Consider the following 26,362-nt stretch of genomic DNA (forward strand, 5'->3'; position numbering starts at 1 on the left):
CAAGAAAATAACCCAGTGAGCTGGTGTAAATTAGCAGCGATAGTGAGTCCATCTTATATATTTGAAGGGTTCATTAATAGTGTTTCATAAACATACTATATATTTTCTTTTTTTGTGAAAACATAATGACAGAAAATGGAAAGGAAAACACTTTGAACAAATTGTACTGTCCTTACTGTTCTTGGAGTCTGGTGTCGTTAGTTCCACAGTTAATGGTGTGAAAATGTGTTGCCAGGCTCAGCTGATGGTTTCCAACTAAGAGGCACTCAAAACCACTCAAAGTGTAACATCGATATTTTGTTTAGCACTTTAACCACCCAGATTGCTTACGCTAGTACAGCCTGTCATAAAAAACTATGCAGTTGAAGCATAGAAATCATCCAGCAACAATCTGCAGCAGCAGACCTCCACAACTACTAAAATCTAGCTACTACAGAACCATTTGATGGAGTTTCTCTTGCTCTTTGGAAAAAGACAGCTCAAACTCAACTCAGCTTTATTTGTAAAGCACCTTAACCCAACAACATTTGGTAACTTCCGTAACACATTTTAAATTGCGTCCCTGTGCCTCTCAGTAAAGATCAAGGCAACATTCTCAGGTCAAATGTTATCTGCAAGGTTTACCCCTGCATGAACACTGAGCGTACCTACTTTGTTAGGTACAAAGAAGAAGTGTCCTAATGTTGTTTAATGTGATAATGTGTCTGTTGACAAGTATCTGATTCGGCACTTACGTTCTAATGGTCTAAATACATGTTTACATTTGTTAATCACTTAAGGGCTAAGAACCATATGTGGTAACTTCACTGACCTTGATTTTCTACATGAAAATGAAAAATGTTGAAAAATAACACTCTTGGGTTGAAGTATTGAATTTCAAACAACTCAACTTAAAAACAACTCAGTTGGCCAAAGTGCTGCACACATACACGAGTAAAACATCTAAAAGAATTAAAACACATAAAAGAATCCGAAACAATAAGACTAAAACTGAATTAAAAGTCAAATTGAAAAAAATGTGTTTTAATAGGGGATTAAACAAGGAAGGAAATGAGACGGCCGGCCCTGATGTGCAAAGGCATTCCTCTTTGACTTTGGGGCGACTGATCTGCTGACCTGAGAAGGCGTGAGGGAGCAAAGGGCTGGAGCAGGTCGGACAGACGTTGTGGGGCAAGGCCATGATTTTAAAATCAGGAATTGATGCCAGAATTGGGGTAAGATAAAAGATAAAAGTCGAGAAGCAGCGTTTTGAACCAGCTGCAGTCGAGCAAGTGACGGCTGGCCAAATCTAACATAAAGTGTTGTTTCCAAAACACTGCTTGTCATGTGAAGACAAATCCAATGACAATACAACTGTGACCATCTTCCTCTTTGCAAAAAGCTTCGGTCTTGAAAGGAGTTTGTTTCAAAAAGACAAGCAGATGGTTTACCCCCACAACTGGGTATGAAACGCCTGATCTGGCAACACTGGTGAGAAGTACTCCAGTAAACATAGGAGTGGTTCATGGAAATTCACAACTGTAAAACCAAATATTCAAACCAATATTTAATATTCTGACATGAGTAAGGATACAATTTTTTTTTAAAATAAAAAGTGAAAGAAAGCAAAAAGAGAGCGCAAACTGTTCTAAATACCAGTTTATAGGTATGTTAGGTAAAATTTAACTTACTTTTAAATCTAATTTGTACTAATACGGAAATAAGGTAAATATATTAGGACTGTGGTGACTAAAAAAATTACACAACATTACATAAAATCAATTGTAAGCACCAGAAATCCTGCACAAAACTATGAGTGAAGAAGAAAAAGTTAATTTAGCCACGTTGGTAGCCGCCATGTAGCCACCAATAGCATGGTGCATGTTGCATGATTGCAAGTGTCAGATGAACGGATGGATGCAGATTTTTAAGTGGAACCAGCAAGGTAAAGAGGCAAAAAGAAGCAAGGCCCAGCAGGGGACTGGGTTAAGGATGCAATTATAACTGAATCCATGTGTAAAAGCAGAAAAATAGCGTCCCAAATCATTATATGAAACTAAAAACACATCAGTCAGGTGTACAGTAGTTCTTAAAATGCAAGACACTGACACAAAACATAGATTTTACACATAAGGCTTCATCTTGTAAGATATTCTACTTTACTATCGAAGACTTGCCACAAAACCAAATAATATTTTGGTGATGTCAGTTCAAAATTTGAATCTAAAATAAATCTAACCCAAACTTCATAAGTACATGAGAAACACAGCGGTATTCCCTCAAACTGGTTTCTACCACAGTCACTGTAACTAGTGCTGCTACTTCTAATAATATTCTGAAGAGTAAAGCACATTTGGTTTCTAATTTATAGATTAAAAGAGAGGATGAAATGGTCAGCTCAGTCAGTCATTTTTCTCAATAGGGCAAGGTTCAAAGTGATGCTGTAATATATTACAGTGGCTGATGAAAGCGCTGGTCTCAAATGAGTTATAGATGAGCTGACACCGGCCGAAAACACATTGAACGGAAGCTAAAGTTTCATGGTCGGTTTGTTCTAAGCGCGCCGGAGTGATACTTCCAGAGAGAGATAGTAACTTCAAATTGAGAGACCCGTTTCAATTTGTCATCTGACAATGAGTTGAAAGATGAACTGTTGGAAGTGTCTAATGCGATTTTGTAGGGACATATAACAAGAGGGTTGCCTCACATCTGTTGCAAAACATTGCCAATCATATCAATATGAAGGCTCAGCCTCTCGGTTCTCTCCAAATGATGCAATCTAAAGCAGTCAAAAGAACACGGAGGAACTGCGGTTTACTTTGTTTGGTTGTTTTAACATATACAGTGTTTTATAACCAGGAAATGTCAGGTAGAAACAAAGCTCCAACTTGTTAAGGTCTTGTTAATTTAGGACTTTCACCAGTGATTTGATCTTTACAGTGTTGAAGTTGATGTAGATGTTACTTAGACATGCACCACCTACCTAGACCAGACTAGGCACCCCCACCCCATAGCAATGACACTCCTTGATGACCATCCCCAGCAGGATGCAGCCTGACACAGGCACACACACAAAAATGATTTTGGAACAACTCAAAAAACATAAAAAAAAACAGCACAAGGTGTTGACCTGGCCTCCAAATTCACTAGATCCCATACTGATCATGTGTCTGTGGGATGATCCACAGAGGTGCCTCCTCTCAACCCATAGGACCCAAAGGCCCCCACTAACAACATCCTGTTGCCAGAAACCAAAGGACACCCTCAGAAGGCCCATGTCCATTCTCTGATGAGTCACAACTGTTTTGGAGGCCTACACAATATTAGGAAGGTGGTCATAATGTTATGCCTGATTGCTGCAGTCCATTTGCGATTGTGCAGCAGTGTTACAGAATGATGCTTCACGAATCTCACAAATCTTCGGACGGTACGGATAACTGACAGGTGATCTTTTTTATTAAATTGTACCGGCTAAAAATGAAAAGCCCGCTTGCTTTTAGGTTTTAATTTGCAGCTGATGTCTGTCAGTTTGATCTGCACAGACAAATGCACTTCTCTCTCTTTTATTTCTGAATTGAGGCTGTAACTGCGGTCAAATTCGGGTCAAGTCAAAAGACTGGAGCCCAGGTGAAGTCATGAGTCACCGGCGTTAGACTCAAACATCGAGCGCACCAAATGTTCGCTAGGATGAATAATGAATAAGGTAGATTTTCAGATTCCCTGATGACTGAGCACATATACGGAAACGCAATCAATTTTAAATGACCCTGACGGATTTCGTAATGTTGACAAGAGAAATAAAGTCGGATGAAGTAAGTAGAAATGATGTTGCGTCACTGGTGGTGGCCGTTTCTAGTCATTGGTAAACATCCATTCATTGAATATTTTATAAAGCCTTAACATTCAGGGCATTGTTAGCTTTTATTCAGGGTGTTTAATGAAGTTATAATTTCATTGCTATTACAGTCTCCTCTGGCAAAGTGGTGCAATTTATTTCATAAGCTCCAAATCTTAATGGAAACCTTTAGAAAAACAACATTGTGCTAAAATAACAATATGTAAAGGCTAACGGGCTAAACAATACAACTGACATAAATATCAGAAACTGGCAAAAACAATATTAAGGACTTGCTTTTGTTTAATATGTTCACCTCACAAACTTCACCACTGCACTCATGTAAACTGGCGTAATTGTGTATAAATGCAATAATCAAAACTCCAAGATCACCGTTGGCATCTGCAAATATCAAGTTGCATCCGAGGTAGTCAGTGCTCCGTCTCTGCAGCTTAATTGGCCCGTGAGATAAACAAGCACACGCACAGATGGTGGGCTGCCACCACGAGATTAATGGGCAGTCTATTTCAATTCACATTCTTTCTCTTTTCTTTGTTTCTCTGTTTCTTTCTTTCTGTTCCTGCCTTTGTTCTCTCTCTCCAATACCCAGTAGGAAGGCGCGTGAGGAAGTTCTCTATCAACTCTTGCTGAAATGGGAGTCAACATCTCCTCTCTTTTACTTGCAAACACGCACAAAGAAAGATGCACACATGGCTCAGTACTTAGTTATTAATGAACATCATGCCGCCCATACTAACTCACACACAGAACCTGCAGCAACTGAGCAGGTTTGAGACCCCTACTGTAGACAGTAGGGGTTGTACCGACTAGTCCATTAGTTGACTTTCCTGCTGTGCCATGACGCTTTAAGCAGGAAGTTGACTAGTCGCCGATCACGTGACAATAACAACGCAGACGCCTCAGAGAAGACAGTCATTGATTTATATTGATTTGTACAGGTTATACATATCCGCAGCAGACAGCATTGATAAGCTCATGTGTTAATGTTTGTCCTTGATGTCAGTGAATGCACCATGTGAGAGACGGAAGTTATGGTAGAGCTGAGAGTTTCCAAGCGAAAGCCGCATGTTAGAAGTGTCAGACTGATGTTGTTTTTGTTGTTGACGTGGGCTACAGCTGAGAGTAGCCCAAGTTCAAGCTTCAATTACCTTGAAGAAAAGCTTCCTGTCCAAAGCTTCCTTCGTGTTAGACGCTACAATGTGTATTCAGGTCAAGAACATAGATTTCATTGTTGCAAGGCATTACTTTCTAATGTGTTTATATGAATGACGTCATAGACTAGTCGACATTGACTTGACTTTCACCACGTTAGTCGACTTAAAAAAAAAAAAAAAAAGTTTGACCAAGTCTGTTGGAGCTTGACTGGATGGATGGAGGAAGGAGAGGAGAAAGAAAGAAGGTGGAAAATGAGTTAAGATAATATACGTCGGGGGAGGAAAGAAGATGAGTAAAGAAGGCAATGGTTCAAAAGAAGATAAGGAAAAGGAAGGGATGTAGGGAAGATAGAGTATTTGGAGAATTGATGAGAAATCAAAGACACAGGGAAGGAGGAAGATAAAGCTGAGAGAAAAGAATCTCACAAGTAAAAGAGGAAGAGCGTAAAAGACAGGAAGGCACAAAGGGAGGAGAGAAGACATAATGAGCTGGAAGAAAGTGAAAGAGAGCGAAGACAACATACAAATGCAGGAACCATAACAAGTGAGCACCTCAAAGTTAAAAGAGAAGGGAAGATTAAAAAAAAGAAGGAAGGCTGAGGGAAGAAGAGCTGCAGGGTAGAGCGGTGAGGTGGAAGGAACACGGAGATGTGGAAAACGAACAAGAGAAGGGGATGAAAGTGGGTGAGAACAGAACAAACGGGATCGAGAGATGACTGGAACAAGAAAGAACATTGAGGCCAGTTTCGTCACAGGGCCCCAGAGAGCGAAGATAAAAGCCGGTTAGCGGCCAGCTGCAGATTAAATCTGTCTCCGTCACCTTGAGTTTGACTGTCTCCGGTTTGACTGTGACAGAAAAGGGACGGCGTCCTGCTTACGAGAGGGTTTCATCATATCCTGTTCAGTTATGATAATCAAACATGTATTTTGATTTAAATAACAAAAATTCTTACAGACATGGTTGCACCTCTGGGACTGGAGGCCCTATCAGAAACCTTCTTTTAAGTGAGTAGAACAGAGATTTTTGGAGTGAAATGTAGTTCTTGGGGTACTTTTGATACAATATGTTATTTTATTATATGGAGAAAAGTCATTACAAGTCTTTTTTTTCCTTCTCTTTTATATCTGAGGGTCAAGTTTGCTCATCCCAGATCTATGGGTGGGTATACAATAGGCTAGCTTACTGTCGGGGGTGTAGCTCAGTGGTAGAGCATTTGACTGCAGATCAAGAGGTCCCCAGTTCAAATCTGGGTGCCCCCTTGTTGGGAATACAGTATTCATAACAAACTTTTAAAAAATACAATACCTTTCTGTTGTTTTTGTGCTATGGGGGTGCGTTACTGAAGCTTGCCATGGGCATTTGCCCTCATTTGCCCTCTAAATTAAGAGTACAGCCTGAAACCCGTGTGTGTGGCAACCCAAAGTAAAACTTTGCTTGCTGTTAGTTTGGAACTGTTTTGTTTTTCTCTACTGCTGCAACAGATAAATAAAGCTGCCCAAAGGAATCCTTAGTTTCATCTAAAGCCAGTGACAAAGCACAGAGTCCACGGCTGCAACAATTTGGCTTGCTGAGCGTGGTGATGATTAATATTTTCAAAGTCTGGTTGGTCTAATTATCAGCAAACAGCCTATTCCATTCAGACAGTGTTTGCGCCTCATCCAACTGACTTACACAATGGGCTCCGTACTGCCACAGAACTTTTTGTGAACAAAAAGTACATGCAGACACCACAGTGGCTAATTGTGACATATTAGTAAGTATAAAACACGATGACAGAATCACATCAGTGAAATGGCAAATGTATTTTTCTGTTGACTGTAAAACGGCAAATATTATATTATTTTGCCATGCGTAAAGAAGCCAGAATAGACAATGTTCAGATACAGCATATACAGGTGTGCAATGCTTATGGCAAACTTATGGCATGAACAGTGATGCTGCTTTAATTACTCAAGGGAATGCTGAGCATACAGTAGGTGTAGAGTAATCTCCTTCTCTTCAGTTACAGAGAAGCTTTACAGGCTTTAGGCTTTGTCCTCATTAGGAATTCTTGCTGCAAAAGAAGCGAACAGTGAGCAACTTCCGGGTCTTTAGGCTCAATTTCCCTGTCCACAGTTAATGGGAGAGGCCAAAGTTGGCGTCCCTGGGGTTCCTGGAGCTTCTTATCTTTGTGTGTACCAACTGATACTGCTCAAGATCAGTTTGGCTATTCTCTGCTGGTTGTTGAATCCCTGCTCGGAACTACCTTCAAACTAGATGTTGCAGCTCCTCTCAAGTATTCACAGGAAATGGTTCATGCAGCATGATGGTCACTGTGTCAGATGGTTCTACTGGTTCATATAATGAACACCCGTAGTGGCTGGTTTGCATAGGCGTTACGGCCATGAACTGAGAGACCAAGGATACATACATCTAAGGTACCTTTCTTATCTCCTCTTTGGTTTAGTAACCATTAAATCAGCACAGCACATCCAGGAAATGCTTTCTAAATCCTTGCATTACTTCAAACACATTTGTTGCCATTTTCCCTGCAGCCAATGTTTTAAGCTCTCTGTGACATTTGTCACCACTATATCCACTCTATTAGTTACATGTTTGATCTTAATTTAACCCCAGTGTCTCAGAGTGTGGATGCCTGCAGCATTATGAGCTATTATGACCACGTTTGACTTTGATGTCAATGCCCTCCCACGCAGCCAGCACCTAATAAATAACAAAAAGGTTGATGGCAGTTGACTGGAGATAAATAGTTATTGTCACCTTGGTTTGAATCTTTCTGAGGCATGGTACAGACTGCTTGCTACTTGAATTTCAATTTCATCATCATAGAACATCATGTTTCCCCCACTCTGCCCTCTAAGAACACAATGTATTACAAATGATAGAGACATGGAGCATCTGAGGTGAGAGAGAACTGATGTTACGACTAAGCCTAAGGAGGAGTATCTATAAAAGTGGTAGAAAGTGTCTTCAAACATACGATTCTATCTCAAAGCCATAGTTACTGTTGGTTATCGCAGGTTTATACATATATATGCACTTTGTCTGAGTTATTATTTTATTTATTTATTTATTTATTTATTCATTTAAATAATAAGCGGGAGTCTGTGGAAGCAGAATGCAATATGCGCATATCCAGATTCTCACATGTAGGCAGGCTGCACACTACTGTCAAGTGATTTGGACCTTGAGCAAATATGACAGATGACAGCTAATATAACAGCAAAGGGGGAAATGTCTGCTTAGGGTCTGCCTGCACATGCCATTAATACAATTTTTAACATTGTACTGCACACCGATCGGCCACAGCATTAAAACCACTGACAGGAGAAGTAACACTTGTAACTTGTGACAATTCAGTGTTCTGATGGCAAACTTTTGTACCTGGCATTCATGTAGATGTTACTTAGACATGTAGCATGCACCTAGACCAGACCAAGCACCCCCACCCCATAGCAATGACACTCCTTGATGGCAGCAGCCATCCCCAGTAGGATGCAGCCTGACACAGACATACACACACACACACACACAAACGATTTTGGAACAACTCAAAAAACATAAAAAAAACAGCACAAGGTGTTGACCTAGCCTCGAAATTCACTAGATCCCAAACTGATCAAGTTTCCGTGGAATGATCCACAGAGGCCCCTCCCCTCAACCTGAGCCCCTCTCCTTGCAGAGTAGAGTCATGTTGTTGTGGAGATTCCACAGCACTTGCTTACATTCTTCAAAGACAGAAATATTTAAGTGCAAACTAGTCAACACAACAGTCGGGTTGATCCCAACCACAGTCCCCTCTTGGCTTCCCATTTCAAGTGATACATTATATCTAAAGAAAATCCTAACAATTCCTTTCCCTTCAACTGAATTTGAGTTTTGTAATTAGAAGGTACCATTCCCTAAAGAACATTTTCAAATACACATCTTGATGTACTGGTCTCAGTTTTAAAGTGATTGAAAGCAGACACATCTTGGTCCACTGCCTCCCTCTTCCAGCAAATGGCACACGTTACATCTGTTCTGCTATTAACTTTCCAATTGGCATGCAATACATTCTATATTACAAGCCAGCCCCCTGAGTGGGTAAGAAATAATAAGTCTCATAAAATGGAGTTCTAAAATTATGACAAATGAGAAGAATATAAGCTACGTCCTCAATGATACACTCTGCAGAGACTTTCATCATAGCAACCGTCACACTAGTAGTTTTAAGGAGAGATGTGTAATTGCATTTGGCCAAGTTACTGCGCTCTTTTGCCAGTGGTATAGATCCAAATGATCTCCATATGTGGCCAATGGTTTCAATATTACTTGATGGACTTTTAGTATCTCAAGAGAAGTTGTGCCTTGGCGCTTTGGTGAATTACAACTTGAAATATCCTTGGAAACAAGGTTTCATCGACACATTCTTTTAAACTTATGTCTAAACGGCCATCACGCACCAATATGACCTATATTCATCTGTAATAAATAACTTAACGTGGAGGTCATTACTTAGCCTGGTCGTTACCATCCTACGTTTCCGCCCGAAATTTGATTTCGGTCTGGCACGTTAGTCTGGCCCAATATAATAGGAATCTGTCTCCGTAATGGGCGGATGCTTATTTTGAGGTTTAAAATCATTGGAGTTCCCTTAACCAATCAGCAACGTTTGGTAATGACGTATATTGTGCGCCGGAGTTCAGGCTCTTACGCTTACCACTTCCGCTTCCAGTTAAATAAAACAAACTTTTCCCAAAGCCAGTTGGAAGGAGAGCTACAACGTCCTTACCATTTATAAAATTGACAAGACAAGCTTCTTGTTCTGGTTTTAATTCCGTGATGCTCTCGAGAGGTTGAGACAACTTCGCGGATGGCTTCTAGCGTCTCTTCCTCCGTCGCCATTGTTGCTATGCTGTTGAACTACAAGCTTCGCTGGACTACAAGCAACTCGGCATGCGAGTTCCGCGTCATCACTCAACTTTTTCGCTGATTGGCGCAGACCGCGCGGTTACACGCGAACCGTGGAAGTGCAATTTGGCCAGACTCCGTGCCAGACCGAAATCAAATTTCGGGCGGAAACGTAGGATGGTAACGACCAGGTTAGTCATTACTCCTGACTTTTTCAAAAAACAACAACACAAAACCAAAGACTAGGAAAGGCACAGACACTGAGGCTAAAACTGTTGTCTCCTAACAATGTCTCACTTAGCCCAGACTTGGTAGGTACCACAATGAAAACCTCAGCGCTCCTGCATTCAACTTCATGGCGGTCAGAGGGGACGTTACAGAGGGTTTCTTCATCTTGAATATGGTATTATTACAAAGGTTATAATTCTTTTCAAGTGTCAAAATACATTACCAATTGTTAAGTCATAAGAACACCACAGGACACCCTCAGAAGGCCCATGTCCAGAACTTGTTTTGGAGGCACGAGAAAGACCTACACAATATTAGGCAGGTGGTCCTAATGTTATGCTGGATTGATGTATTAATTTGAGTAAATAAGCTTACAGTAATATGAAAACTATTACAAAAACAACCAGTTGCTACCAGTCAAAGTACAATTACAATGTTTCAGTGCTTTATTAATCTGAAACATTTACAAGCAATACATTTTAATAAACTGTTCATCTGCCTTATATAAGTGCTTAAGTCTATAATGTTAAACTAATATTCTGAGTTAGGAACACTGACCTAGAACTGACATTTATCAAAGTACAATGACTAGTTTTCATTATAAGACAGCTGAAAAGTGAATGTGTTATTGAAAGCCACCACTTAACTATCACCTAATGTGTTCACATAACAAAAGCGGATTTGATATCCCAGAAATGACTGCAGTGCAGTAAAAAACTAAAATAGTTATTAATCAATGAGTTCAAATGGATACTTCCTGCATAGAGGAATATTAAATATGTGAAAGGCACTAGCAGGATGCTGACAATTTAAAATTCAAACGAAACTCTACACAGCTCAGCAAAAGATGAAAAGATGAGCCTTTTGAAGAGAAATTTGACTAAAAGACAAAAGTTTTATTCCCTTGTCAGCAATAAAAGCACACAGGTCAAAAGTGCAAAACTAAAGACTAGAAGGGTTGACTGTTCCTACTGTTTAAAAGGTCAGCTGAGCAGAGTATTCTGGATCAACTGATGGTACTTTCCTTGAGTCACCAGTGTTAAGTGGTGTCAGGCTTTTTCAACTCAGATGCCGCTCTTTAAAAACTCAGGATCTGCAGTTTAGCAATCCAAATAAAGCACCTCTAGCTAAGCTATTCATGTCAGGTTACAATAGGCCTAGCATCTTAGAGAGGAGTTACTGTGTGGCTACGCTGATACATCAAAGTAGTCAGTATCTCCTATCTGTTCTATGCTATGGCATAATACAGAACAGTAAAGTGAGTAAATATGAACCACCAATTCCCAAGTAGTTTGTTTCTTTGGAAGTACATGGACCTTTAGTTAAAATCTATCTGTCAGATTTCTGTTTCCTGTAAAGCTATGGGATTCTCCTGTGATTTCCACAAGTTATTGAAAAGCCTGCAGGTAATTCTTCAGTTTGTTAGGCAGTCTGCCTGTTTCTTGATAAGGCTCTAAAAAGCACACACAAAAAAGCTAAACCTCAAGGTGCCATATCAGTAAAGGGTCACACAGTTTGGTTAAAATTGATTTATAGCTGCAGGTTCGGGTCTGCAAGCTCCTCCTGTGTCTGAACTTCCCTAACCCACTGTGTCACAAACAAATCCAGATTTATACCACTTGAAAACAAGGCAAAATACTTACTCAACGTCAGAGGTAATAATCTTAAAGCTGCAGTGAAATATTAAGGTATAATATCTGCCAGGCAATAAAACACTTTGGCAGTGTTGCCGAGAAGTAAGTATGGTCTCTTATGATTTTGTGGAATCTAAAGGTCTGGTATTCATACAGACTGATTAAACACAACTACAAATCTATGGCTATGCTCATGGATTCTAACTATTGCACAGTGATGATGGTAGCAAGTTTAGCATAAAATTTAACACAAAGTAGTTGAGATTGTGGCTGAGATTTGGCCATACCGTAGAAAAGCACTACACAAATACAATTTTTGATTCAACATGGTGTAATGTGAAAAGCCGTGAAGAAGACCCTGGAGACCATGGATGTCAGCAGGAAGGTTCTTAACAATCCATCTATTGGATCATCAAGATATTTCTAAAAATGATCATGTCATACTGTGTGTCATTATCCTGGTTTAGTGGTTCACTAATGACAAACTTTCACACCAATCCACTACATTGATGTCGATGGCACAGGAAGAAAAGTCAAAGGATCAGGGGGATTCTGTTCACAAATGTCTGTCCAATAGTCGACGAGATATTTCACTCTGAGCCACAAATGTCAACCTTGTGTTGGTGCTAGAGGCTGGAGGAAAGGTCACGCAAGCGTCAAATACATCAAACATTCATGTAATGTGCGTGGGTTCTATCCGGGTACTCCGGCTTCCTCCCACTGTCCAAAGACATGCTTGTTAGGTTAATTGGTGGTTCGTAGGTGTGAGTGTGAATGGTTGTCTGTCTCTCTGTTTTAGCCCTGTGATAGACTGGAGACCTGTCCAGGGTGTACCTCGCCTCTCACCCGATAACAGCTGGGATAGGCTCCAGACCCCCGTGACCCTTCACAGGACAAGCGGTTACAGAAGATGAATGATTGAATAAAAATCAATGAAGGTGGTTATAAAGACCACTTCTCAGAGAAATAAAAAGCAGATAAAAAAACTACAGAAAAACACTGTTGAAATGTGTGAAGGTCAACAGTACAGCAGTTCAGATAAGAGAAGTCACACTAAGGAGTATGTGGACATGGACTAAAAAATAAGAAGTTTACACAGGAAGAAACAGACATTTGGAAAGCTGTTTGAAGGCACTCTTACTCCACAGAAAAAGATTAGCATGCTGGTGGGCAGGCAAGGAATATGAGGAGCTGGAGGGCATGTGGACCAATCTCCATGGCAATGTGAAGAATACAAGGCTTTACAAACAGCCCACTGATGCATGCTACAGTGGGAAAAGACATCAACCTTTGCAAAAACTTCGACTGGTTGTGGGATGGGGCACCTACTGCTTTCACTTTGCAAAGCTAAATCCACATAAAATAAGTTTTCCATCCCTTCCACAGCTGCTCAAACATCTCATCAGCGTGTTTCACAGGCAGCGCTGCCGATCCAGAGCCTAGGAAGCCTGTTCAATCAGAAGTAGGGAAGCAACTTACCATGTTTGGATCACAGTGTATTTGCTGGTAAACACAAGGTGCAAATGCCTTAAAGAAAGACACCACAGTGACACACACACACACTAGTCTGTAGGTAAAATGATGCAGCATAATTATGTACAAGGCAGATCATTTTAAGGGCTTACGCACACTCTGTAAAACTCACTGCACTGTAAAAAATTGCAGCCTCATTTAGTTATGTCCACTTGCCACCTCTCTTTAACACAAAGAGCTCTGACAAGTTTTGGATTTTGAACTCAGCTTTACAAGTTTTAGAAACTAAAACTTACAGTTAGTCGTTGTGTTGACTATTTGAGAATTCTGTCAGATTTGTATGTGTTGATTGAACTTGAGGTTGTAAGTCATCAGTTTAAAAGAAAACAGGAGGGAAAAAGGCGGGAAACTAAAACTTATAGTTACTCATTGTGTTGACTATCTGAAAATGTTGACAGATTTGTATGTGTTGATTGAACTTGGGTTTGCAAATCATTAGCTGGGGAAAAAAGGAGAGGAAAAAAGTGGGAGTGACAGAAAAATCTATTTTCTGACTTTTTAGTTAAAATGTCTTCCTTAAACCAAGGGAAGGTTGAAGCATGGGAATAATAATTTATAATCTGCAGTGTACACTGCAGATAGGTCATACATCGAATTCCATCCAAAATATACACATTTGCGGTAAACAATAAAGGACTGCTTCCAGCGGCGGAACGAGACTATTTCGCTGACAACGGCCTGTTAACGGAGGCGGAGCAATAAAAGACTAGGTGCGTTCGACTTCATGCAGATCTGACTTGACGTGATGCATGCTGGGTTGAACAAGTTAATTTTAACCAATCATATTCGAGGTCTATAGCATGAACAACCCAGCATGCATCACGTCAAGTCAGATCTGCGCAGATCTGCATGAAGTCGAACCATGAGTTGAACACGCCTATTGAGAGGACTGGAGTTGGACGGCTGATCGTGCATGAAGGGCCTCTGCAGGATGCTTTTACTTTCGAAGTCTTTAATGTGGCTATGATAGTAGAGGAGAAGATCATCCTACACGACATCAGATGTGCCCACCGGCAAGGTCATCATGAGGATTAATGAGTCTCTCATTTGCCTTATTAACTTATGATGATGATGCCTTATTGAACTTATAATGTTCAATAAATGTATTTTTGGACAAATGCAAGAATTCAGTGCATTCTGTCATGTGGCATGTAAGTTGTAACAAATTTGAAATTTAAATCCTCTTAACTTGAAATGGGAAGTCATATAAACATAGTAAGTTATTTTGACACAAAACTGTGAGTTACAATAATGCAGAAACATGTGTTTGTTCAACTAGCTAAGGAAAGTTATTGTATTGGTGACGTTTAATATTTTTTTGTTTTAACTCGCATTATTGAGTTGAAACAAAAAGTGATAAAACATTGAATCAACTTTGACAACTTCAAAAACAAAGTTGAGCCAACTACAACAATTTAGTACAATCAACTTTTTAAACTTTAATTTCTGAGTTGAAACAAAGATAAACCTCAAGTTGAGTTAACATGCGTTTTCAAGGCAGCAGGTGAACTTTCATTTGCAAGTTTAACTGACTTGAATTTTTTTACAGTGTGTTCCCTGCAGATAACCTCCTTAGCGACCAAGTCATTCTGCATTTTTGTTACCATAGTAGCAAATCCAAAGCCCGCAGACAGCATAAAGTGAAATGGTAGAAAGTTAAGAGACTGAAGGTATGAATAAGTGTTTCAGTTCAAGTTAATATACCCCACATTACTACAGTGACTTGCTAACTAAGTCATTGGTTATTCAGTTGTCCAAGAGACTTGTCATGTGGACAAGAAGAGCAAGGAGCCCTGCCGCAGATGGTATGGCCCCTATTATGGGGTTTGAAATAGAAAACGGTCAAAAATCCTATTTTCCAAGGAGTGTGGAACAACCTACTTTTTTTCACTATACCAACTTGGCCACCTTAGGAGATTCTATACAAAGTGGTTACGGTGTCTAGCATAGAGAACTGATTGTAGCTTTATTGTTCCATGTAGCTGAAGATAAAGACACCAGCTGTAAGGTTTGAACCTGCACCTCCATATGGACTGGATCTTAAATCCGATAGCTTAGACCAGTCAGTCATAGTATCTATCTTACAAAGGTCTATTCTGGCGCAAGCAGTAGCCTCAAATCAGGGATTTCTCCACATTGGTCAGAAGGCAGTTCTGCTTCATTTATATGGGTGAGTCTTTTTCCAGAATGAGATGCAAAGAGAAAAAAGACTGGATGCCAAAACTATCAACATGGGCACTGAAAGGAAGCGCAAAGTGCTTATTGCTTTGCAGCACTTCAACATTGTATCTGCACCTGTGATTGCATTCATTTCTTCAACACCAAAAGAAAAGCAATGGGATTCACCGTTTAAGCTTCCATGTGGCTATTGCAGGAAACCCAACTTTGCAGGGTGTTGGAAATGGAAACAGTGGTTTTAGTTTAGTTTAAATTCTGTATCTCTCTCAGGATACTCAGACTTTAATTGGATTCAGAACATCAACATAGACAATATGTACAACCATCATTTGTTGCTTAAGAAGTTGATCTCCTTCCTACACTGACATGGACGTTTCCATTTACAGGTTTACTGTGATCAAGAGTACATTTTGTTGTATTCTGAATCTGTATCATTTGGCAGCTGTAGCAATTTTTGGATTAAATACCCAGAACAGGGTTGTAACATGTTAAGTGAGGTCCAAAACCAGAAATTTGAAGGCAGAAAACTTTTCACACTGCCTTTGACAAAGACTTTGTTGCCTTTTCTGTTTGACTTTGTAGATTAAGCTGTATCAGGTAGTGTGTTGGGAACACAAAATGGTTTTGCCCACACAGCCTGCATTACCAATTGGGCAAAGGAAGTAATTGCTTGGTGACCCCAGACTCTTATGGGCAACAAAAGCCCCAGGAGTACTACATTTAATTTAGGTCTACATAATTTGATTAATTCTTTAATCTTAGTTCAGTACAACATCAACAATGTCAGGTCGTCCAGCCTCCAAAATGTGGCCCTGATTTTTTTTTTTTTTTGGTGCATTGCATTGTTTGGATGTTGTGCTTTACTGAACTGCTTCAGTTTTTTTTTTTTCCTCTTCTGTGTGTTAAGTAATTAACACAGCACAAACCTCAGGGAAGGTTGAATTATTCCATCATAGAAGTAGCAAAAGGCTGCAACCAACAACTTTTTCCATTACTGATTGATTGAGAGAATAGCAAAAAAAAAAGAAAAAAAAAACTCCCCGCTGAAGCCAGACTGAATATTATCTAATTTAAAGTTGTGTCTGATTAGCAGTAATAAATATAAAGATTTTACTAGAAAACTAACCACATATTCACATCTGAGTTTTTGTGGATATTTCTTTTAAACTGTGTTGCTGATGAATATGCTGCCTACCTTAATGGATTAAACAAATAAGATTTCTGGCCATAGCCAAGGGCAGTAATGAAGGTGCCACCTCCAGGGGCGTTCAGTGGTCTGGACAGACTGGTTGTCAGCATAGCATCATTACACACAATACCAGTCAAAGGTTTAGACACTTCTACTTCAATTATCTGATTATTTCCACATTTACATCAGATAAAGTTAGAGAAGCCAGGCTGAGATAGTTTGGACACGTTCAAAGGAGGGATAGTGAATATATTGGTCGAAGGATGCTGAGGTTAGAGACGCCAGGTAGGAGGTCTAGAGAAAGTCTAAAGAGGAGGTTTATGGATGTCGTGAAGGAGGACATGAAGGTAGTTGCTTTAAGAGAAGTTGATACAGAGGATAGGGCAAGATAGAAGCAGATGATTCGCTGTGGCGACCCCTGAAGGGAACAGAAAAAAGGAAAAAGGGATTTGTTTTTCATTCTGAGACAGAGAAACTGGCATGTAATGAGATTCTAATGTCGATTCAAACCCACAGTATCACCTGCTATGTGCTTTGGCTTGTTGGAGTACCTGGTCATCTAGCAGTTCTATATCACAGCACAGTGGATGTGTAGTGGTTGTAGTCTGCCCGCTACTTTTCATTTTCTATCAATAGTCAAGTGAGAGGAAGATGATGCATGATATAGCACGGAGGAATGGTGCAGAGAGAAGGCGTGTCTGGTTTGAAAGTTTAAAAAGAACACCAGACAAGGTGCTTAATGCAGAGGCAGATGCCAAGGGCAAAGGAGAAAATCTTGTTTAGTCAGTCTGTTTACTTGTATGGCTGCCAGAACATTTGTTCCCAAATCTGACATGTCTTTTATATAGCAATACCTAACATAGTCTGATGAACTTAAATGGTACAAATTTATTATTATGTTACTGAGATATTACCGTGGCAGGGTGACATTGCTTGAGGCCATGGATTGTTGTGATGTTAAGTTAAAATCTCTTTGATTGAAAGCTGATCCTGTCTCAACGACTTGGAACGGTACTGCAACTTTAAGTTTTCTTGCAGAAATTTACAGAAATGCAGTATTTAATTTGTGCAACTATATGTAAGCGTCTTTCACTTGCAAAACTTTACTTCCCTGGAGCTGCTTATGGATGTGCATTTGTGCTTCTTCGATTAAACTTCATTTAACAACTGACCGCACATTCCCTTTCTTTTTTACATGATCAGCTGCAACAGATCATTGGTGACATAGTAGAGTTGATTTCTAATATACCATTATTTATTATTACTCTTTCTCATAGGTTTCAGTAAAATATAACACCGCAAAATGGTGCAACATTATGGTAAAAGCCCTGGGATTGCCAAAATGAGAAGACAAATGCCCTGGCAATTTTTTGCATTAGCTTAAAGGTGATGAAAAGCATAAAAGCATAAAAATGCAGCTATATAAATATACGTGTTGTGTAATTCATATATATATATATAAATATGCAGCTATATTTTAGTCTGGACCAAATGGTGGATCAAAACGATGACTGATTAAAATTCTTACAAACTGCTTGCATAAGATCTCCGCCAGCAGTATTCGCACATGGTATGTAAAGCATATAATAATACACGATTCTGTCTCGGCTTTACATATTTCCCACTCCAAATGTTTCAGAGTGAAGCAAGCAATACACGACCTGACATGAATTGCCAATTGCCGTCACCACAACTGCTCTATCTGGGTTCACTCAACACTCCACCATGATGCTGGAAGGAACCAAAGTCATAGACATGGGAACATATGTTTGCAGCTTATGTACTATATCAGTCACTCCCTTTGATCATCACCTCTGTAGTTTTGCCTAAAGGTTTATCTTGGTACATGCCTGCATTGCGTAGCCAAATATTTTTCTATGATTCCTATCACTGCTACAATTTCTTGCTAATCTCCTTCTGCGTGTCTCTTTGTCAGCATCATCAGGCCACAGTGAGACCAGGAGGACTCTATCAAGTCCTGACGTCTAAATCTAAATTACAGAGGTAAACACAGCCTTTTAACAATGACTCAATGACAGCGATGCGGTTGAAATTATCAGATGAAACTCGCAACAAATTTGATGTGACATGAATGAAAGCACAACACATGCAACATCCAACAGCCTCTCCTCTGAGAGAGACAGCCTCAAACAGACCTCCGCAAAATCACGATGGGTTGGGTTTTGAAAACAAATGCTACCTTTGTCTAAGAACATGGACCACCGACCTGGAAAGGGTTAAAATATAGTGAAACGCATGAAAATATGTGCAATTCAATTGTCAATTAAATGTTGCTGATATAGTTTTATGTAAAGATTTTATGCAATAAAACAAAATGATAATCTGTATTTCTATAGCACTTGTTGAATAAACATTAAAAAACGCTTAAAAAATACATAAAAATTTGCAGGTTCAGAAAAAGGCACATAAAACAAAGATAATAAAACTATTACAACAATAAAAGACACAGGGCACAAAAAGTTTTAGTAGTAATGAGACGTCTGAATGAGGCTTTTTCTCAGCAGAAAACCTAGTCACGCACACACACACATGCCTGAGAGCCACAATCACAGGAAACTGTAATTAGCATCTCTTATGGCCATCAACACAGAAAATCTGAATTTGTAATTCTTGAATGTGTTTCCGTCCGATGCACTCTGGTTATTGAATGTAAATGTGTTTTCCATCAAGCGAACCGAAGCAATCGCTGATTAGTTGTCATTAAGCGTCATTACAAACCGACACATCGCTGTGTTTCAATCCAAAAAGTCCCATTCTCTAAGTTCCATTCTTCCCACTGACGTCCACCGAGTCTTGACCCCTTTTACTAGGAATACTTTTTTCATTTTTACCTTTACGTGACAGATCAAAATGGAGAGTGAAAAGGGAAAAAAAGAGAGAAAGGCTAATAAACGGAACAAAAATCCTCATTTGCACTTCAATTGTAGCAGTTCCTGACATCCACGTACAGTTGTTGTGTCGCGCCTTTGAAGTTGAAGAGGTATTTTAAGTACACAGTAAGTCGAAATGAGCCCATAAAATACTGTCACGTTGACACTTGAAAGCTGTTTTCTGTCATCCAGTCGCCATTATTGGGTGGGGGTTTAGAAAAGGACAGAGTGAAGAAGCTTTGTGAAGTATAAGCCCGACTTGAGGAATTATTTTGGCACAGGTAAATAAAAAGGGCAAATCTCACTCACGTGGAATTATTTAGCATTAATAAAGACTGCGACGCAGACAAATACGACTCCGTTCTCTGCCTGACATTCTCAGTTTGTGAGGTTAATAAAACAATAGCCTAACTTACAGTAATGTATCTAGACAGTTAGGATAAAGCTTAAGTGCCGTTCTCCTTTCTTGCGTTGTCCACATCATATTGTGTTTCTCTTCAGGGAACAACAAGTAACAACATTTGAGCTAACCTACACATTAAAGGTGAGAGATTTGGACTACTCAACCCACATCTTCTTACTCTGGCATCTTCATGTGCCAGCGACATTGGCTTGACCAATGTACCAATTTGTTCCACTTCACATGACCTCTTATTATGTCGGTATAATACATTTCTGCAAGAACCACATGCAGTGAGCGTATTGTCTGTGGCTTTGGGATGATGGGGAATCGCATCGCCAAAGGGAGTAAGAAATGGATTTTCCTACAACCATTCGACCACAGAGTGCGTGACTACATGTCAGTGATTGTCATTGCTGCAAACTGTCCATGTGCCTCTGAGTATACTCCAATCAATATCAAGCCGTGTTCCATGAAAGACTCATGGTACCCCCGCTTTGGGGCAATTTCAATATGGCTGCAAATCGGCGTTTCAAATGTAGCCCTGAAAATGAGTTGTCACACGGGACACAATAACTGGGGTTTCTTGCAGCATTTATTATAATAAATAAATTAGAACAGGAAGCGTAACATTAGTCCTGCTAGGCCAGAATCTGTATTTCTTTGCATGGTATTTTAGCAATGCAGCCCCTCAAAGCTCAGTGACAAAACGAGAAATACAACTTTGGCTATACACTGAAACAAAATACAAAGAAACAAATACATTCCCCACCAACAAACCCACTGAATGACATGTGAGACGATAAATGAACAGGCTTACATTTCATTGCAGTTTCTCTACATCCCACCCGTGCTGCAACTGCTTTGTCAAAATACCGTCTCACATACACCATGCTCCTCTAGCTCGGTCAAAAACGTAAGATAAATTCCAAGATGCGCTTCGTGAAATCTAGGCGGCGTTAACACCTTTACAGTTAGCAACATCAATTACAACACAGGCAATCACATTAAAACCAATAACTACAACAATTGTAGTCATTTACCACTATTTAAACTACTTTGGGAAACACTTTATAAGTGTGAAGTCATATTCCAGATTTATTATTAATTTATCACACGGCTACACAAAGAGGCTAAGAGTGTGCATATGGTAGCAGGGACCCTGTTGTCTGCGAATGAACGTCTGTATGTAATGTTTGATTGGTCTTATCTTGTGGATGCTGCGATGTGTCACTGGATTAGTGAAAACTCTGACATGGTATTAGCACAAGATGCAGTCAGGAAACATGAGTATCTAGACAAGACACCAGCCATTCTGCTAATATGGCTTAGCATTGCTTTTAAAGCCAAAGAATCAGCTCTATTTATTGAAACACTTGCATCAGAATGGGTTGCGAATGGGTTTATTCCTCTGGCAAATAGCAGTCTCCACTGAAAACGTGCATACTGGCTAAAGAGTTTGCTCTATACATTCCACGGTGAGCTCAGTCTTATAATTGAATTCCCAACCCTGGCCCATTCCATACCACACTGCACTCAAACATATTCCTCTTCGCTCTTCACAGGCTGGATGTGTCAAGCTTATGCCTTCCAGTATTTCATTTTCTTTTTGAGAAGACTCCATCTCTCAGAGAACGGAGAAATGAAATGAAGCCATTCGTGGCACATTAAACCAAATCCATGTCAGACATAGTGCCCGTGGCTCCTTAAGCATTGCAATTCAGGCTTTTGGCTCTGAAGAACTTTTTAAAATGATACAGCTGTAACCCCTATCGTGGGATTTCTAAGAGCTATGCATTCAACAACCTCTAAGGTTATACATACTCATACAGTGCACGCAAAACTGAATCAACACATTATAGAGTCATTTTAAATCGTACTCTTTCAGTTTATATGCCAGACTGATAAAGTCATTTGTGTGACTGGTGAAGGAATTGGAAAAATGAGTGAATTTTAGGCATAGAGACGGATCTAGTTCATACTGGAGCAAAAGGAGAAGATGTAAATTGCACCATTTCACACATATAGCATAACAATTACCTGTACCATCTGGCTAGCCAATCTTTACAATCCAAATGTATTCTGTAATTGTGTTCTGATGGTAAAAGCATTGCAAACAATGCAAAAACATCATTTGAATGATACTACGTCTCTAAGCCACAAAGCCACTCAGTCATTATTGTCATTTAAAAGTCTTTTTCCATAATAAGACGCATGTACTCCCCCTCAGGCCACTTGAATACTGCCATAGAAACTGGATTTCAAATATAAAAAGTTTGTGTTCTGCAAGTTTAGCCCTTGAGGGCATCAAATACGAATGATCCGCTTATTTTTCTTTGATGATGACTTCTGATGGAAAACTTTGACTGGTTTTACTCACTGACCGCAGAATTTTGGTTTCTTACCCAGAATCGCTGCAGTTTAACACACTTTATTCCCTGCGGCTGTCAAAGTTTTCCTCTTTGCTGTGTAATACGTCTTAAGGGTTTACCTGCAGACATCTTAAGTTGCACAGTGGTTTGTGGTGAGTGCAGATTCCTTGAGTCATTAAGACTCTGGATGTTCTGACAGACCACCTATACAAAGGAGCTCCACTGGGATCCATTCATTTGGCAGCATCTGTCAGCGGTTTAAAAAGCTTTTCTAACATAAGTAGACATTGTCAAACAAAGCAACTCTAAGTGCTAAACTCAGCAAAAGTGTGAAAGTGTGGAACCAGCCCAGGTTTTAACTGAGATGGGTTTCTCATCGTCCACTGCTTGACCCGGTAGACTAAGTTTCCACACTTGGGTCAGAAAAGTGTAAAATATGGAGGACAGCTCTGTTTTAAGATTACTTGATAGGAAATACGCTTCTTGGTCGATGGGATTACACACAATGATGAACTCGGGTCACCTTTATTGAGTTGTGAGAATTAATACCTGTTGCACCACACTGGAGCAACACTATGACTGAGACTATATCGTATGTGTAGTCAGGGGTAGGTGTAAAGGAACAAGTCTTGACCAGTTTTTATGGTGAAGATAAAACAGCTGATATGAGCGCAGGTTTAACATACAGACTTCACAATAAGAGGGCATTCAGACATGAAAGAGTAATGAGAGACCGCACCAGTCCTATGGGTATATGTTGAGACAAAACACAGACAGAGATTCCTTCAGCAAGGGTTCAGATTGTGTGTGATCACCGTGACGCACTCATTGAGTGACGGTGACAGTCCACAGCCAAATGAAAAACTATTGACCTTTTTAGAAATTTTGGTTTCTTCAGCTCTGCAGTCATTTTTAATCTTTTCTTTTTTAGCACAAGTGTAATGCCCGATTTATACTACAGCTGCACGTTGAGAGAGTTGCTACGGCGTCGCCACAGACCCTAATGGTATAAGCTGATGTGCACCTCCCCAGAAATGTACTAACTATGTGTCATGACGATGTAGACCGCAAAAGATGTGATTGGTCCACTGGGTATTAGCATATTTCGGCTTTACTATTTCCTATTTTCGAATTGCTGTTTCGGGTAAAAATGGAACACATCGAGGAAAGGTTAACTGAGGAGTTCAGAGAAACAAACATTTGTATGACTCGTCTTCGGCAAACTTTCAGCGAAAGTTTCATTCAGCATTGTTGAAAGTGAAGCAGGAAGTAGAGGAAGCAAACAAGAATAAACCCGACTGGCAAAAAAGTTTGAGTGCCGTCGTTACAGAGCGAGCCAGACTGACGAGCGTACGAGTATAAATGGCTCACATCAGCATAGGCTATGTTGGTAGGTTACGTCATCTAAGTCCCGCGGTACTTTAAGTTACGTTGAGGAAATAACCATGGTGTCACTGTCACTGCAGGAAACGTGCATCTACTGCACTTCACTTAAGTCGTACTTTTTAAGGAGGTGCAACTGGTATAAATATTTGTAGGGCTTCCATAAAACTTTTTTACACCCAGCTGGGGCAGCCGGTCCCAGGATTGGGGACATTTTTGTGGGCTAAAATTCCCCAAAAAAGCTTTGGTAAGAATGCGGGAGAAGACAGTTCAATCAATCCAACGACCCTGAAAGAAAGACATCCTGAGCTCCATGCTCATAAGGTAGAAAAGCCTATACACTAAATAATAAGTTGCATTATGTTTCCCTGGGTCTATATACATATATTCTGTCGGAGTAAATCTCTACTCTCTGAGAGGTACCGGTGTAGCACACAGCTAACAGCTAGTAAGTACTTCCAAAAGAAAATAAAAAACAAGGTAAAACAAAAGTAAATCTAATTTTTGGACTAAATCAATAATTTTAACTATCATACTGCCAAGAGGTTTTTGCCCAGGTGAAAAATGTACAGTACCCTAACAAATATGCCTTGGCTGGGTTGGAGACTTGCATTATGGGGAACAAGGGAGCTTTTTCATCCGAAGCCAGCAGTGAAGTGGGGAGGAGGAAGATAACAGAGGGGAGCAGAGGGTTCAGTGAATATTGTCTCGAAAGCCTGCAACATGAATCACTTTAAAAAGGCCCACTGAGACACAAAGAAATAGCCGCAACCCCAGCATGGACACAAACATATCGGTGGGTGAAACGGCATTATGGAAGAAAGGGATGAAAAAAGCAGCTAGGTTGTCTTGTTTTCTTTAGCTGCCTTTTGTACTTTTTTTTTTGTGACTTGCCTTCGACTCATCTTCCTCGTTCCTTCTTCGCCTTCCACACTCTGGCTTTCTCTTTTATTCTCTCTGTTATCTACAACCCTGTGTGTTTCACACACCCCTTATACAGATATTATACAGATATTATTACAGAGCACTTGGCAGGATCTAATCCGAGTTGTACTTCATGAGGAGTTTTCAACTTTTTGCAGATTTTGCAACAATCTCAATCAATCAATCATGTCATAGATGTCAAACTTTAAACATCTGCCATTTCAGAACAGGATTACTGCAACATTACTCCACCCCGTTCATCTCCAGAATTCATAACCAGTGCCTCATCCAGACCTCCAGCTTTGTCTTCTTCCAATCACAACCAACACTGGTGTGTAGGGTTTCTAAGCACAGAATCACCGCAAACCAAACACTGCATGTCACGACTGAGTCTAGTCACCATATTCTTTCACATTTCTTGTCTCGACTCTGAACATGGTATTAAATATTATCAGAAAAGAAACTAGTGGGTCTGGATATAGAGTGAGAACTATGAAAAACATGAAAATAATAATTCAGCCACACTAGCTGGCTAACTGAAAATACTCTGTAATTTCACTGATGTGTTTCAGTGCAGACCTTCATCAGTGCGCTTTAAAGAGAGAGCTTTTCCATATTCTACAAGAAGACTGAATCTTTGTTAGTACTAAGATGGGCTGCTTATAAAGCTCCTTCTTTGCAAACTTCCAAAACAAATGCACTGCAAATGCCTCAAAGCTGCTGCAGTCTAAAAGAAAGCTAAAAAAAAGATTATTGAATAAGAGAATACAAAAAAAATAAATAATAAAAATCCTGTCAGAGATGGCTGTGACTTCACTTAGCACTCTTTAGATTCCAGCGAGGTGTCTGTCAGTCAGGTCAGGCAGGTCAGGCTTTGATTGCAATTTTATGTGTGAAAATCCCATCTTACCAAGATAGCATCTGAAATGTTTGACCTTTAGCTTATGGGCGGAGAGAATCCAAAGTCTTATCTAAAAAGTACAGTTTCCAAAAGTTGCTGTTCTTCGCTGCAACTTTTTGCGCCTCTTAAGATTTCAGTCATTTCTACGTAAGATGTTTACCGAAAACAAATTCTGCATCGGTGTCAGTCTGAGCGGGCTTGAGGCGAATTCGACAACATACTCTTTCCAAAGTCACTTGCCATTCTGACCAAAGCAGACAGAAATAAACAAGCATTCTGCATTCTGCTCCAGCCTCTCCTGCTTAGAAGAGCATCTGTCTTCGGGTTCTCTATTGTGAGGTCCACAGACCACCTTTGCCTCGACTGCGCTGACAGTGCTGATCATACGCGTCGCATTTTGAAGCGCTCTCAAGTGGGGAAGTAATCCCAAGTCTGGGAGTATTTGTTTGTGCCCAGCAATACATGACTGCAAAAAGGAGCTGATCCACTGCAGTACTGGATGCAGCGACAGGTCACCAGGGCCAGTGCTGCAGCTCCGTTGCTCATAAACAAGAGTTAAGAAAGTCCACAACTTTTCTAGAAAGTACTTTGCAGTAAATAACACAAAGATGATAGACAAAGTACAACTTTACAGCCTTTCAGTGTAACCGTGCTACATTCTCAGTAAGTTGGCTTGCTAGTTAAAATCAAGCAACACTATATTGCCAAATGTATTCGCTCATCTGCTGTTACACACATATGAACTTAAGTGACATCCCATTCTTATTCCTCAGGGTTTAATATGACGTCAGCCCACCCTTTGCAGCTACAACAGCTTCAGCTCTTCTGTGAAGGCTTTCCACAATG

The sequence above is a fragment of the Chelon labrosus genome (genome assembly GCF_963514085.1).
Source record: "Chelon labrosus genome assembly, chromosome: 8".
NCBI lineage: Eukaryota > Metazoa > Chordata > Actinopteri > Mugiliformes > Mugilidae > Chelon > Chelon labrosus.